This window comes from Sminthopsis crassicaudata, chromosome 4, assembly GCF_048593235.1.
Source record: "Sminthopsis crassicaudata isolate SCR6 chromosome 4, ASM4859323v1, whole genome shotgun sequence".
NCBI lineage: Eukaryota > Metazoa > Chordata > Mammalia > Dasyuromorphia > Dasyuridae > Sminthopsis > Sminthopsis crassicaudata.
This window is the reverse complement of record NC_133620.1, coordinates 309,800,968-309,813,671: the sequence shown is the minus strand read 5'-3', so window position 1 is coordinate 309,813,671 and position 12,704 is coordinate 309,800,968. Positions and strand designations below refer to the sequence as shown.

The 12,704-nt window shown below is 34.2% G+C and overlaps 1 protein-coding gene and 1 pseudogene across 1 annotated transcript in view; both read left to right on the top strand.

Moving 5' to 3' along the window:
* LOC141538627 (shieldin complex subunit 2 pseudogene) overlaps positions 1-5,125 on the top strand; it is a 48,965-nt pseudogene extending 43,840 nt beyond the window's left edge.
* SHISA6 (shisa family member 6) overlaps positions 1-12,704 on the top strand; it is a 627,719-nt gene that overhangs the window by 254,458 nt on the left and 360,557 nt on the right. The window lies entirely within an intron of this gene.

Here is a 12,704-nt window from a genome sequence, read left to right as displayed (position 1 = left end):
CTTTTTTTTTTTTAAGAACTAATACTCTCAACTGATTGAATGGCTACTTTTTTAAAATGATATGCCCAAATTAACTGAATAAGTAACAGAAAATTTAAATAACTTGATCTAAGAAAAATAAATTGACAAAACAAAGAAACCTTAGAGCAACCAAAATCTATCAAATGTTCAAAGAAAATTAATCCCAATATCATCTACATAATATATGCAAAATTAAGAAAAGGTAGCCAATCAAATTTCTTCTATCATACAAATATAGTCTTCATGATTAAACTAGGGACGGTCAAAACAGGGAATGATAACTATAACTTAACATTTCTATCAAATATTTACTAAAATTATTAAAAACATTAAATATAGCAACATATGAAAAATATTATACTGCATGATCTGGTTGGATATATATCAGGAATGCAGAATTGGCTTGATATTAGGAAAACTAAAAAGTTAACAACTTCCAAACAATGTTGGCTTTGGTTTTATATACATGCTACATATGATATTAAAGAAAAGTTCACTTATTCAATTTTCTAGTAATTTTGACATAAATTAGCATTGTGTATTTCCAAAATTTTTTTTCTGTACTTGATGATGTCATATGATTAATTTTTTTGTTACTGATATTGTTAACTTTTTTTTTAAAGAGGAGAGCTCTTTTTATTCTTATACTTTCTAGTGTTTTTAGTAGGAAGGGGTACTATATTTTGTTAGAAGCTTTTTCTGCATCCATTGAGATTATCATATGATTACTGTTGGTTTTGTTATTGATACAGTCAAATATGGTAATAGTTTTCCTGATATTGAACCAATGTTGATCTTGGACCTGTTCTGTCAAAATAATTTTTCTTTGATTAATTATGTTAGCTCAGGCTAGCCATGAACAATTGATATTTTTCCAATTGTTTACAACTGATTTTATTTTTGTGAAAAGTGTTTTAAATAAAACACTAGCAAAGTGATTATAAAAACTTATCAGCAGGATAATATACTATGATCAAGTATGCAGGATTGGTTCAATACATAATAAAATTAACAAAAATTGCTGGAAAAACTGAAAAATAATGTCAGAAAATTGAAATAGTCTTACATCTCATACCCCATACCAACATAAGGTCAAAATGGATACATGATATGGGCATAAAGGATGACACCATAAACAAATTGGGAAAATAAAGAATAATTTATCTATCATATCTTTGGAGAAGAGATGAATTTATGATTACAGAAGAACTAGAAAGAATTGTGAAAGGCAAAATGGACAACTTTGATTATATTATATTAAAAAGTTTTTGCACAAATAAAAGCAACAGAAATAAGATTTAAAGGGAAATTCAAAACTGCGACAAAATATTTACAGACAGTATTTCTAATAAAGTTCTCATTTCTAAAATATATGTCCTACAATATATAAAATCTAGAAAAAGAATAAATTAAAATCCCTCAATTAAATATTAAATTCAAAATTCTAAAAATAAAAGAGGAAATTTATAAACATTGAATAAGAAAACGATTGAATTAATAAATAAAACTAAAGGTTGGTTGCTTCCCAGTCTCCGAGGCCCGGGCTTTCCCAGGTCAGTGAACCTTCCTTGCGGGGCTAAAGCCAGAGCTTGTCCTCCCGAGCTGGGGGAGTCCTGAGGTGGGAGGCTTGGAGTGGAGGGCCCAAGTGGAGACCCCGCCCCCCACACCAAGTAAGAAGCTCTTTGGCCTGCTCAGAGGCCAAGTGCTGCGGCAGCTTGGAGCGGGAACGCTGCAAGGCCGCATTGTGTGACCCTGGGCAAGTCCACTGACACACCTTCTGGGTGATTTGGGGCCTTTGCCGGTAGGCCCCCAGGGCCTGCATACAGTGGGCGCTTCGCCCCTCTGGAGATAAGGTGCCCAGGGCCCTTCCTGCCCTAAGGCCAGGACCTCTGCTGCGGGCCGCCCACGTGTTCCACCAACCCAAAGGAAATGAGGGAAAGAAAAGCATTTATCAGGCACTTCCCATCTGCAAAGCGCTGAACAAGGGCTAGGCCTTTAAACCAAAAAGGAAACCCGCAAAGGGGGCTTCCTTTGGTCTTTAAGGCACTATGTTATTTTCATCTTCCAGTTAATGATTAGCTTTATTGCCATAAATGCGAGCCAAAGGGGTCTTTTTTTCAAAGCATGAAACATATGCTAAATATCAACTGATGCTAAATATCAACTGATGCATCTTGGGTAGAAATCCTGATTGCTTATGGTCTGAAAGTTAAGATGAAAAGGAATGTATCTTCTTTTTTGACCTGAACAGTCAAGCTCTTGAGTCACAGGAAATCATGATTAAAAACCCCACTCAAATCCATGTTTTCTTTGAAGCACCAATTATTCCATCAAACACAGCAGTATCACAAGAACAAACTTATTCAGCAATGAGTGCCAAATCCATAGAAAATTACTCAGTTCTTTTATCATCCCCATTCCATAAATGTTAGTGCTGAAACATGCAATTGTGGTCACCTTGAAGACCATCATGTAAGTCTTCCAGTTCCTCTTAAAGAATATATCCTGATGAACTTGGGTAAGACTGGATCTTGGCATGATGAAGACTATTTAACATGTGTTCCAGAAACACAATGTATAGAGTCCCAGAATAGTGATCCTTCAAGGATAATTGACACAGTCTACTATCATGAGCAAATACTTGGATTTGAGAGCAAAGTACAACAGTATTTAAATGAAGGAAAATATCATTATCCTGTGGATGATGATAATAAAATCATGGACCAGCAGGAAAAATCTGAATCCAATTTCTCTTTGCAAAATATTTTTTTAAAAAAATTCTCAGCCAATAAAACAAGATTATTCTCATATCTGGGATTTGGTCTGCAGTACTAAGAAGATTAATACAGAACCAGAGGCTGTAGAAAATGATCACGTGTCATCAAAAAATCATGAGACAGTGAACCATTCTCTGGGATTCTCTTCTCCCCAAATAACAGATGAGCCTAAAGATAAAGGAGTGATAAGATAATAAAGAAGATCTTGAGCTTCAATACATCGGCAGACGTTGAATTTCTTACTCCTATGACATCAAGCAAGAAAGCTTTTCTAGCCCAAAGCCTGGATAAAGAACAGAGTTTTCTAAGTAAAGAAACTTCGAGCATGAAGCCAGAATCAAAGGAAAGTTGTAGGGAAGTGAGACTAGGAAATTCAAATAATTTTGTGAATGCATCAAATCAGCCAAACTCCCTTGAACTTTTTAGTTCTAATCGTCCTGAGACAACAAGCAACATCACTCCTTTAAACTGTAGCAATGGAATTAAAGAAAATACAGCATCTCAAGAACTTTTCAAAACTCCTAATGAACAGCCCACAGATGATTTTTGTATTGATTCATTTAGCACAAGAAAAAATTGTTCCCAACAAAATATTTTCCTTAAAGTTTCTATGAAAAGAAATCGAACATCTGAAGATAAGTCAGGTCCTTCAAGCACTGTATCAGAAGCCCTCCAGGGATCCAAGAAGGTTAAATCAGTTTGTTCTTTAGAAACCCACCAAATCTCTTCCAGAGCAACTCCTGAAAAAAAATGTATCTAGCTTTGGCAAGTTCTTAACCAAAACATCTCTGCTTAAAAATTGTGTTTGCAAAAGCCAGAGATATAATTGTTTGGTTATGGCCTTACATCCATGTCATGTGAAGGAAATACACATAAAAACAGGACCAAATTCTGGCTGTAAAATTCCTTTGGCAACTATTATAGTAATTGACCAGTCAGAAATTAAGAAGAAGGTTGTACTGTGGCATGATGCTGCCTTTCGCATGCTAACTATTTCCTGGAGACATAATTTTACTAACAGATGTCATTATACATGATGACCAGTGGTATAGGGGAACAGTACTGCAATCTATATCTACCACTCAGTTATTCAATCTGAGAAGTTGTTCATCTGTCCAAGCAAAATAATATTCCTATATAGTCAATGTTACAGTTCTGCAAGATTTATTGGGGTACGTCTCTTCAAAGCATTCCTACATTGTAGATCTCCCTTTTTAAATATCCTCAGAAATTGGAAAGTATACAGTATGTAGAACTGGACCAGTTTCAGCCAACCACATTAATCCATTCAATATTAAAAGTTATCAGTATCACAATACTAACAGAGGCAGTATATGGGAGGACAGAAACAAAGAAAAATTATTTTGACAGAACAGGTCCAAGATCAACATTTCATACTTGTATTATGGGGTCCTGGAGCAGCTTGATACTCAGAGTTTCAAAGGAAAAGGGATCATCTTTGGGAGTTTAAGTATCTCCTTACTCAGTACAATTCGACATCAGGACATCTAGAATTGAATACAACCCCGTGGTCCTCCTGTGAGTGCCTCTTTGAGGATGACATGAGGGCAATTGACTTTAGAGCCAAGTTCCAAAAAAGGGAAAGTCACCTCGTGAAAATCTCTGGAAGAGAAGCGCTCAGGGGTGGTTCAAATAGAAGCCCAGATTTTAGCATTAATGTTCCCTGTTGCTACCCATGAGAGCTGGCAGCTTGTCCTAGATGCCAGCACTTCTCTGAAGGATATTCTTATATGTTTCTCCACCATTATATATTCAGGATGTGGAAAATGTGGACTGGAATTAGAAATAGATGAGAACAAAATATACAAGCAATGTGTCAGCTGTTTGCCATTTACTATGGTAAAATTGTACTACAGATCAGCACTAATGACTGTATCTGATGGCAAGAATGAAATTCAAATTCATGCAAGATCAGAGATGATGCAGAAGATTCTTCTCAATATTCCACCTGATTGGTTAAGCAGAGTTATAGTACCTTCTTCAGTTATCACATATGGGATGGTTGCTTCAGATCTGTGCCCCTCATAACTAGCAAGCAGAGAAAGAGTCTACACACTGAAAATTCAGAGCCTTTTTATTCTAGATGAAAACAGCTACCTTTTGCAACAAGACTTCAGTCTGCTAGATTTTCACAGCAACTTTGAAGTATGAATATAATTGTATAAGTGATCAGAAGAACATTCTCAGTAATTGGAGGACAAATTAAATGAAATTATTGTCTTCTAAAATGAAGTAACATGGCTTTTTAGCTTGGGTTTATAGTAAAAATTAAAAAACCCAAAAACCAAAAATGTAGCAAAAAGAATTTACAGACTCCAGAAATAGTAATTTGAGCATATTTTTATTTTTTTAATAAAACTTTGTAGTCTTTGAAAAATAAATTATTTTCCCACCAAAAAAAATTAATCCTACAACAAATAATGGTTTCCTAATGATGAAATGATTGGTGTGTAGGTCTCAGGACTTTGGGAGGACGTTGGGAGATTCCAAGTCAGGATTCAGTCAAGGAGATTCAGAAGTCGGGCAGAAGGAAGGAAGACAGAGAAGTGGAGGCAGGCTGTCCTGTGGAGAACACTGAAACCAAGATCTGGAAGGCCTCTAGAAAACTAGCCAAGCCCCAAGTGAAGGAGATAAGATTTGGAAAGAGACAGTAAAGGATTTGGACTCCTGACTGCATTTGGGATTATTGAACTGAACTGAACTGAAGACTGCTCCCAGAAGCTCCCCAAGAAACCTGCTTACAAGAATGATTACAATTTAGAGAAGAGAACACTAGACTCATTTACTTTTTTTTAAAATCTGATTTCTCTTGTGCAGCAAGAGAATTGTATAAATATGTTTATACATATTGAATTTAACATATATTTTAACATTTTTTAACATATATTAACATGATATTGAATTGCTTGCCATCTAGGGGAGGGGGTTGGGGAAGGAGGAGAAAATCTGAAGACAAATTATCTGTGCATATGTTTTGAAAATAAACAGTTTTATAAAAAAAGATTCTCATTTTAAACAAAAAAAATGTTTAGTTTGAGATGAAATAATTCTTTTAATGGTTCAGTGTCAACATGTGGAGAAGTCTCTAGTGGCATGATGCAGGGATCTATATACAGCCTTGCCATATTATACTCAATTTTGGGCACTGACATTGATGTGCCAAAGAATATCTAGAAAAAGGCAGATTAATATGTGTATATCAATTCTAAACTTGTGCTCTCATTAGTTTCTATGGGTTAATGCACAAGCACTTCTAGACAGAAAACCTTCAGAATTTGAGGCTTAAAAGAAAAATTAGCAGCCATTTAGTCCAATCCATATATGGAAGTAACCTCCACATCTGACAAGTGGTTCTCTAGCTTTTCTTAAATATCTTAAAAGGAAGAATCAATCCTCATATAATATTGACTGAGTGTCCTTTACCGCCCTATGTTTCTTTTCTAGACATTTTCCATCATATTTAATCTCTCTCTGTGTGTCTCTCCTCTTTCTGTCTTTGCCTCTCTATGTCTCTGTAAGTTTGTCTCTATTACACACATGCACACACACACACACACAAACACACACACACACACACACACACACACACACACACACACACACACACACACACCAGAGTTCATGACCCTGCAAAGGAATAAAGTAAGGTAGAAGTGAGATAGAAACACAAGAGAATAGTATAATGTTCTGGTTAGGTTTCTGGAGGTCTTGGGACCAGCCATACTTTCAGCAGAATAATCACCAAGAGAATAGTCAGAGATAAAGTCCAAAGTCTTTATTGTCTCCTTCAATCTCCCAGTCCGCATCAGCCAATCAGCCAGTTAGTAGTCTGCACATCTCAATGTAATGTCCTGCTTTCTAGAGCCCCCCCCCCCCCCCCGCACCAGGGTGGATTAAAATAGTGTCTAAACTAGCTCTCTGGAGGATCTCGGGACCAGCCTGAGTCCTTGGTCTTAGTGGAGAAGTGATGAAGGCAGGAAAGCCATCAGCAGCTGGTCAAGTGTTCTCCCTGTGTCTGAATTTGTCCCCAGTTTATAAACTCTATTACAATTAAATCAATTCATCATACTAAGTATAAGCCAATCATTATGTTGCTAGGGAACCATTATTTGTTGAAAGATTAATTCAATCATTCTGAACTAGAGAACTATTAATCACCATGCTAAACTAGATAACCATTGTCTTATCAATTCCACTGAGTTAACACTTTGTTGTAAGAATCCTTGCCTCAAGTATATTTTTCCAGAATTCTGGCCCATTACAGAATAGTATCATCAAAAGCAAAATTAAGTATAATATTAAGTATTCAACATACAAGTATAACAACATTCAATATATTATTATTCTAGTATTCAAACTTCACAATAGTCTTACTGCTGCCATCATTATTATCCTCATTTCATAGATACAGAAATTAAAATTCAGAAGAGTTAAATAACTTGCTCAAGATTACATACCTAGAAAATCATAGAAATGGGATTTGGAGTCCTCCCTAACTCTGAATGCAGAGTTCTTTGCACCATGTTATCCTTGTTCATCCATCCATCCATTCACAGTCAGCAAATATTTATTAAGCTCTTACCAGGCACAACTGACTGTTAGTTTTTAGGTACTATGTACAAATAAAAGAGACGTATTTTCTATCCTAATGGAATTTAAAAGCTAAAAAAGTAAAATGGGTGATGGAATATTTAGGAATAGGCAATATGTACAGTAAATAGTTGAGATACAAAAGAAAATTCAGCATAGGCAATAAGATAGACAGGAGGAAATCATCACATCTTAGCAGAAAAGTTAATTTGTCTATAAAAGCATCTCAAGGAAGGGATCCTATATTAGATAAATGTGAAGGCATCAGAGGAATCCTATTTTCCCTGTATGGAGAGCTTGGGACATTTTAAAGCTTTGTGAGAAATCTACTATGTTAGTGATTTTTGCCAGCTTTTGTATAGGATGACTGTCACTATTATGACTGTCACTTCTGAAAGTGGCTTGCTTAATGATTTTATTGAAAGTATTAGGCAGTATGTAAACTATATAGTTCATAATCAGATTATTGACTTGGAATCCTTTTGCCCTGGGCTATTATATATACAATAGACAGATGTCAACCATCTGGCTGTTTAATTGCTCTATGTTCCTTAAAAAATGATAAGAAAAAAAAGTAGACTAACAAGAAATGTGTTTTTGTTATCTCATTCAGAAGAAAAGTTGCACAAAGGATACCCCTTGTCCAGAGGCCCAGAATCTCAAGGACTCCAAAAGACCAACCAGGAAACTAGGAACTAATAATGATAATTAGGGGGACTACATTGGTCTTCTATATATGGCAAGTGAATGAATATAAAACAAAAGTTCCATATCTGTTATTTAAAAACTCTTCGACCTTCGACAAATCACCTAAGAATTCAGTTATTTCCTTTAAAAAAAAAACATTAGTAGCATCTATACTACCATCATTGAACCATTGAACTACTCTGGGTCCTTTTGGGAGAGGCAGCAGTCACATTACTGATTCCTATGTCACTGACTTCTTCTACTAATATCATCTTGTAAAAATACAGGAAAGATTGACTGTCATAAAAACAAACACAGTTCAAAGATATCAGTAATGATCCCCAAACACAGATTGTCTCTCTTTTTTTTTTTTATATTTTAGAGAATGAGAGCTAGCAGTCATGCTCCTATCCAAATCACTGTTATCTTTATACCAAAGTTTTGTTTTGCTTTGCTTGTCTTTTTAGCAACAGTAACTTCATCAAATGCAAAGACAAAAAAAATAATAAAAGGAATAGTAAATGCTTGGTTTTGGAGAAGACTTTCACCAAACATTTTGATGGAGAGATTAAAAAAATGAAGTAAAATAAGAAAACCTCTAATAAAATAATAAAACTCCCAAGTTAAAGCACTAAAGGAAGAAAATTTGAATAATGACAATGAAAACAAAAGAAATTGAATGGATAGGCTAAGAGTACTTTTAAAATACATAAAATTCCAACTAAAAGCAATGAAGAAGGTAAGAATGGGTCAAATTAAAATTATAGATGAGGAACTTAAAAGGAAAATAAGCAATTTAGAACAAAAACTGGAAATCTTAAAAAGGAGTGCAGTCTAAAAAAGAGACTGGAGGAAATAGAGAACAAAAATAAAATGCAACAATGAAAAATGATCAGAGTTAAAAGTCTTGAAAATGGGAAAATACATATTTAGTGTCATAAAGAATTGATCTATCATCTAAATTCTTAGAAGAGAAGTTAAATAAGTTTTGGGAAGAAAAAGACAGCAAATTATACTTAATGGAGGACCTTAACTGTCACCTCTCAGAACTCAATAAATATATCAAAAACAAGAAGGAGGTGATGAAAGCAGGAGGTAGAACTTAAGAGGTAAATTAAAAAGATATAATGACCTTTTAAAACTAAATAACAGCTTTTTAATTTTCAAAATATATACAAAGATAATTTTCAACATTCACCCTTACAAAACATTGTGTTCCAAATTTTTCTCTTCATTCCTTGTTCCCTTCCCTTAGACAGCAAGTAATCCAATATATGTTAAACATGTGCAGTTATTCTTATATACATATTTCCACAATTATCATGTTGAACAAGAAAACTCAGATCAAAAAGGGAAAAATGAGAAAGAAAACAAAAATAAAACAACAATAGATGAAAACACTATGCTGTGATCTATATTCAGTCCCCATGGTGCTCTTTCTGGATGCAGATGGCTCTCTCCATCACAAATCTATCGAAATTGGCCTGAATCACCTCATTATTAAAAAGCGCAACATCCTTCAAAATAGATCATCACATAATCTTGTTGTTGCTATATATAATGTTCTCTTGGTTCTACTCATTCCCCTTAACATCAGTTCTTGGTAAGTCTTTCCAGGCCTTTCTGAAATCACCCTGCTGATAATTTCTTATTAATATTCAATAACATTCATATATCATAACTTATTCAGCCATTCTCCACATGATGGGCATCCACTCAGTTTTCAGTTCCTGTCACTACAAAAAGGGTTGCTACAAAAATTTTTTCACACGTGGATCCTTTTCCCTTTTTTATGATTTATTTGTGGTGTAGGCCAACTATAGATGCTGCTGGATCAAAGGGTATATATTGATAGCCCTTTGGGCATACTTCCATATTAGCCACCAGAATACTTGGACCACTTCACAATCCCATCAACAATGTATTAATGTACCAGTTTTCCCACATCTTCTACAATATTCATCATTGTATAGTAGTACCTCAGAGTTGTCTTAATTTGCATTTCTCTGATTAATAGTGATTTAGAGCATTTTTTCAATATGTTTAAAATGGGTTTAATTTTTTTCATTTGAAAATTGTCTGTTCATAATTTTTGACCATTTATCAATTGGACAATGACTTGTATTCTTATAAATTTGAGTCAATTCTCTATATATTTTAGAAATAAGACCTTTATTAGAAACCTTAGATATAAAAAATTTTCCCTAGTTTTCAGACTCACTTCTAATCTTCTCTGCATTGGTTTTGCTTGTACAATTTTTAATTTAATATAATCAAAATTTTCCATTTTGCTTTTTATAGTGTACTCTAGTTTTTCTTTGGCCATAAATTCCTTCCTTCTTTACAGATTTGAGAAATAGACTGGATGGTGGGCATTCCCATACATATTAAATATCTTATAGTATATCCTAGGTACTATATATATATATGCAGAACTGAATTTTGTTGTTGTTGTTGCAAAGGAAGGATTGTATTCACAAGGTAAAAATAATCTGGGAAGAGAAAACAAAACAAAATAAAACAAAAACAAACAAACAAACAAACAAACAAACAAAACCAATGCTCACAGTTTACACTCATTTACCAGTGTTCCTTTTCTGGATGTAGCTGATTCTGTACATCATTGATCAATTGGAATTGGATTAGCTCTTCTCTATGTTGAAGATATCCACTTCTATCAGAATACATCTTCATACAGTATCATGTTGAAGTGTATAATGATCCCCTAGTTCTGCTCGTTTCACTCAGCATCAGTTGATGTAAGTCTCTCCAAGCATCTCTGTATTCCCCCTGTTGGTTATTTCGTACGGAACAATAAAATTCCATAACATTCATATACCATAATTTACCCAACCATTCTCCAATTGATGGACATCCATTCATTTTCCAGCTTCTAGCCACTATGAAAAGGGCTGCCACAAACATTTTGGCACATACAGGTCCCTTTCCCTTCTTTAGTATTTCCTTGGGATATAAGCCCAGTAGTAGTACAGCTGGGTCAAAGGGTATGCACATTTTGATAAATTTTTGGGCATAATTCCTGATTGCTCTTTAGAATTGTTGGATTCTTTCACAACTCCACCAACAATGTATCAGTGTCCCAGTTATTAATTTGGTGTAATCAAAATTTTCTATTTTATGATCAATAATGGTCTCTAGTTCTCCCTTGGACACAAACTCCTTCCTCCTCCACAAGTCCAAGAGATAAACCATCCCATGTTGCTCCAATTTATTTATGATTTCATTCTTTATGCCTAAATCTTGGACCCATTTTGATCTTATCTTAGTATGTGGTATTAGATGTGGGTCCATGCCTAGTTTCTGCCATATTAATTTCCAGTTTTCCCAGCAGTTTTTGTCAAATAATGAATTCTTATCCCAAAATTTGGGATCTTTGGGTTTATCAAACACTAGATTGCTATTTTTATTCACTATCTTGCCCTGTGAACCTAACCTATGCCACTGATCAACTAGTTTATTTCTTAGCCAATACCAAATGGTTTTGGTGACTGTTGCTTTATAATATAGTGATAGATCAGGTACAGCTAAACCACCTTCATTTAATTTGTTTTTCATTACTTTCCTTGAAATTCTCAACCTTTTGTTGTTCCATATGAATTCTGTTGTTATTTTTTCTAGGTCATTAAAATAGTTTCTTGGGAGTCTGATTGGTATAGCACTAAATAAATAGATTAATTTAGGGAGTATTGTCCTCTTAATTATATTCGATCTGCCTATCCAAGAGCACTGAATGTCTTTCCAATTATTTAAATCTGACTTTATTTTTATGGCAAGGGTTTCGTAATTCTGCTCATATAATTCCTGACTCTCCTTTGGTAGATATATTCCCAAATATTTTATATTATCGACCATTATTTTGAATGGAATTTCTCTTTGTATCTCTTGCTGTTGGATTGTGTTGGTAATGTATAAAAATGCTAAGGATTTATGTGGATTTATTTTGTATCCTGCAACTTTGCTAAAATTCTGAATTATTTCTAATAGCTTTTTAGCAGAGTCTTTAGGGTTCTCTAAGTATACCATCATGTCATCTGCAAAGAGTGATAATTTGATTTCCTCATTTCCTACTCTCATTCCTTGAATCTCTTTCTCGGCTCTTATTGCCTAGGCTAGAGTTTCTAGTACTATATTGAATAGTAATGGTGATAGTGGGCAAACTTGTTTCACTCCTGATCTTACAGGGAAAGTTTCTAGTTTATCACCATTACATATGATGTTTATTGAAGGTTTTAAATATATGCTCTCTATTCTTTTAAGGAATAGTCCATTTATTCCTATACTTTCAAGCGTTTTTAGTAGGAATGGATGTTGGATTTTATCAAATGCTTTTTCTACATCTATTGAGATGATCATATGGTTTTTATTAATTTGATTATTAATATGGTCAATTATACTAATAGTTTTCCTAATATCAAACCAGCCCTGCATTCCTGGTATAAATCCCACTTAGTCATAGTGTATTATCCTGGGGATGATTTTCTGAAGTCTTTTTGCTAATATCTTATTTAAGATTTTAGCATCAATGTTCATTAAGGAAATTGCTCTATAATTTTCTTTCTCAGTTTTCGATGGTTTAGGTATCAGTAC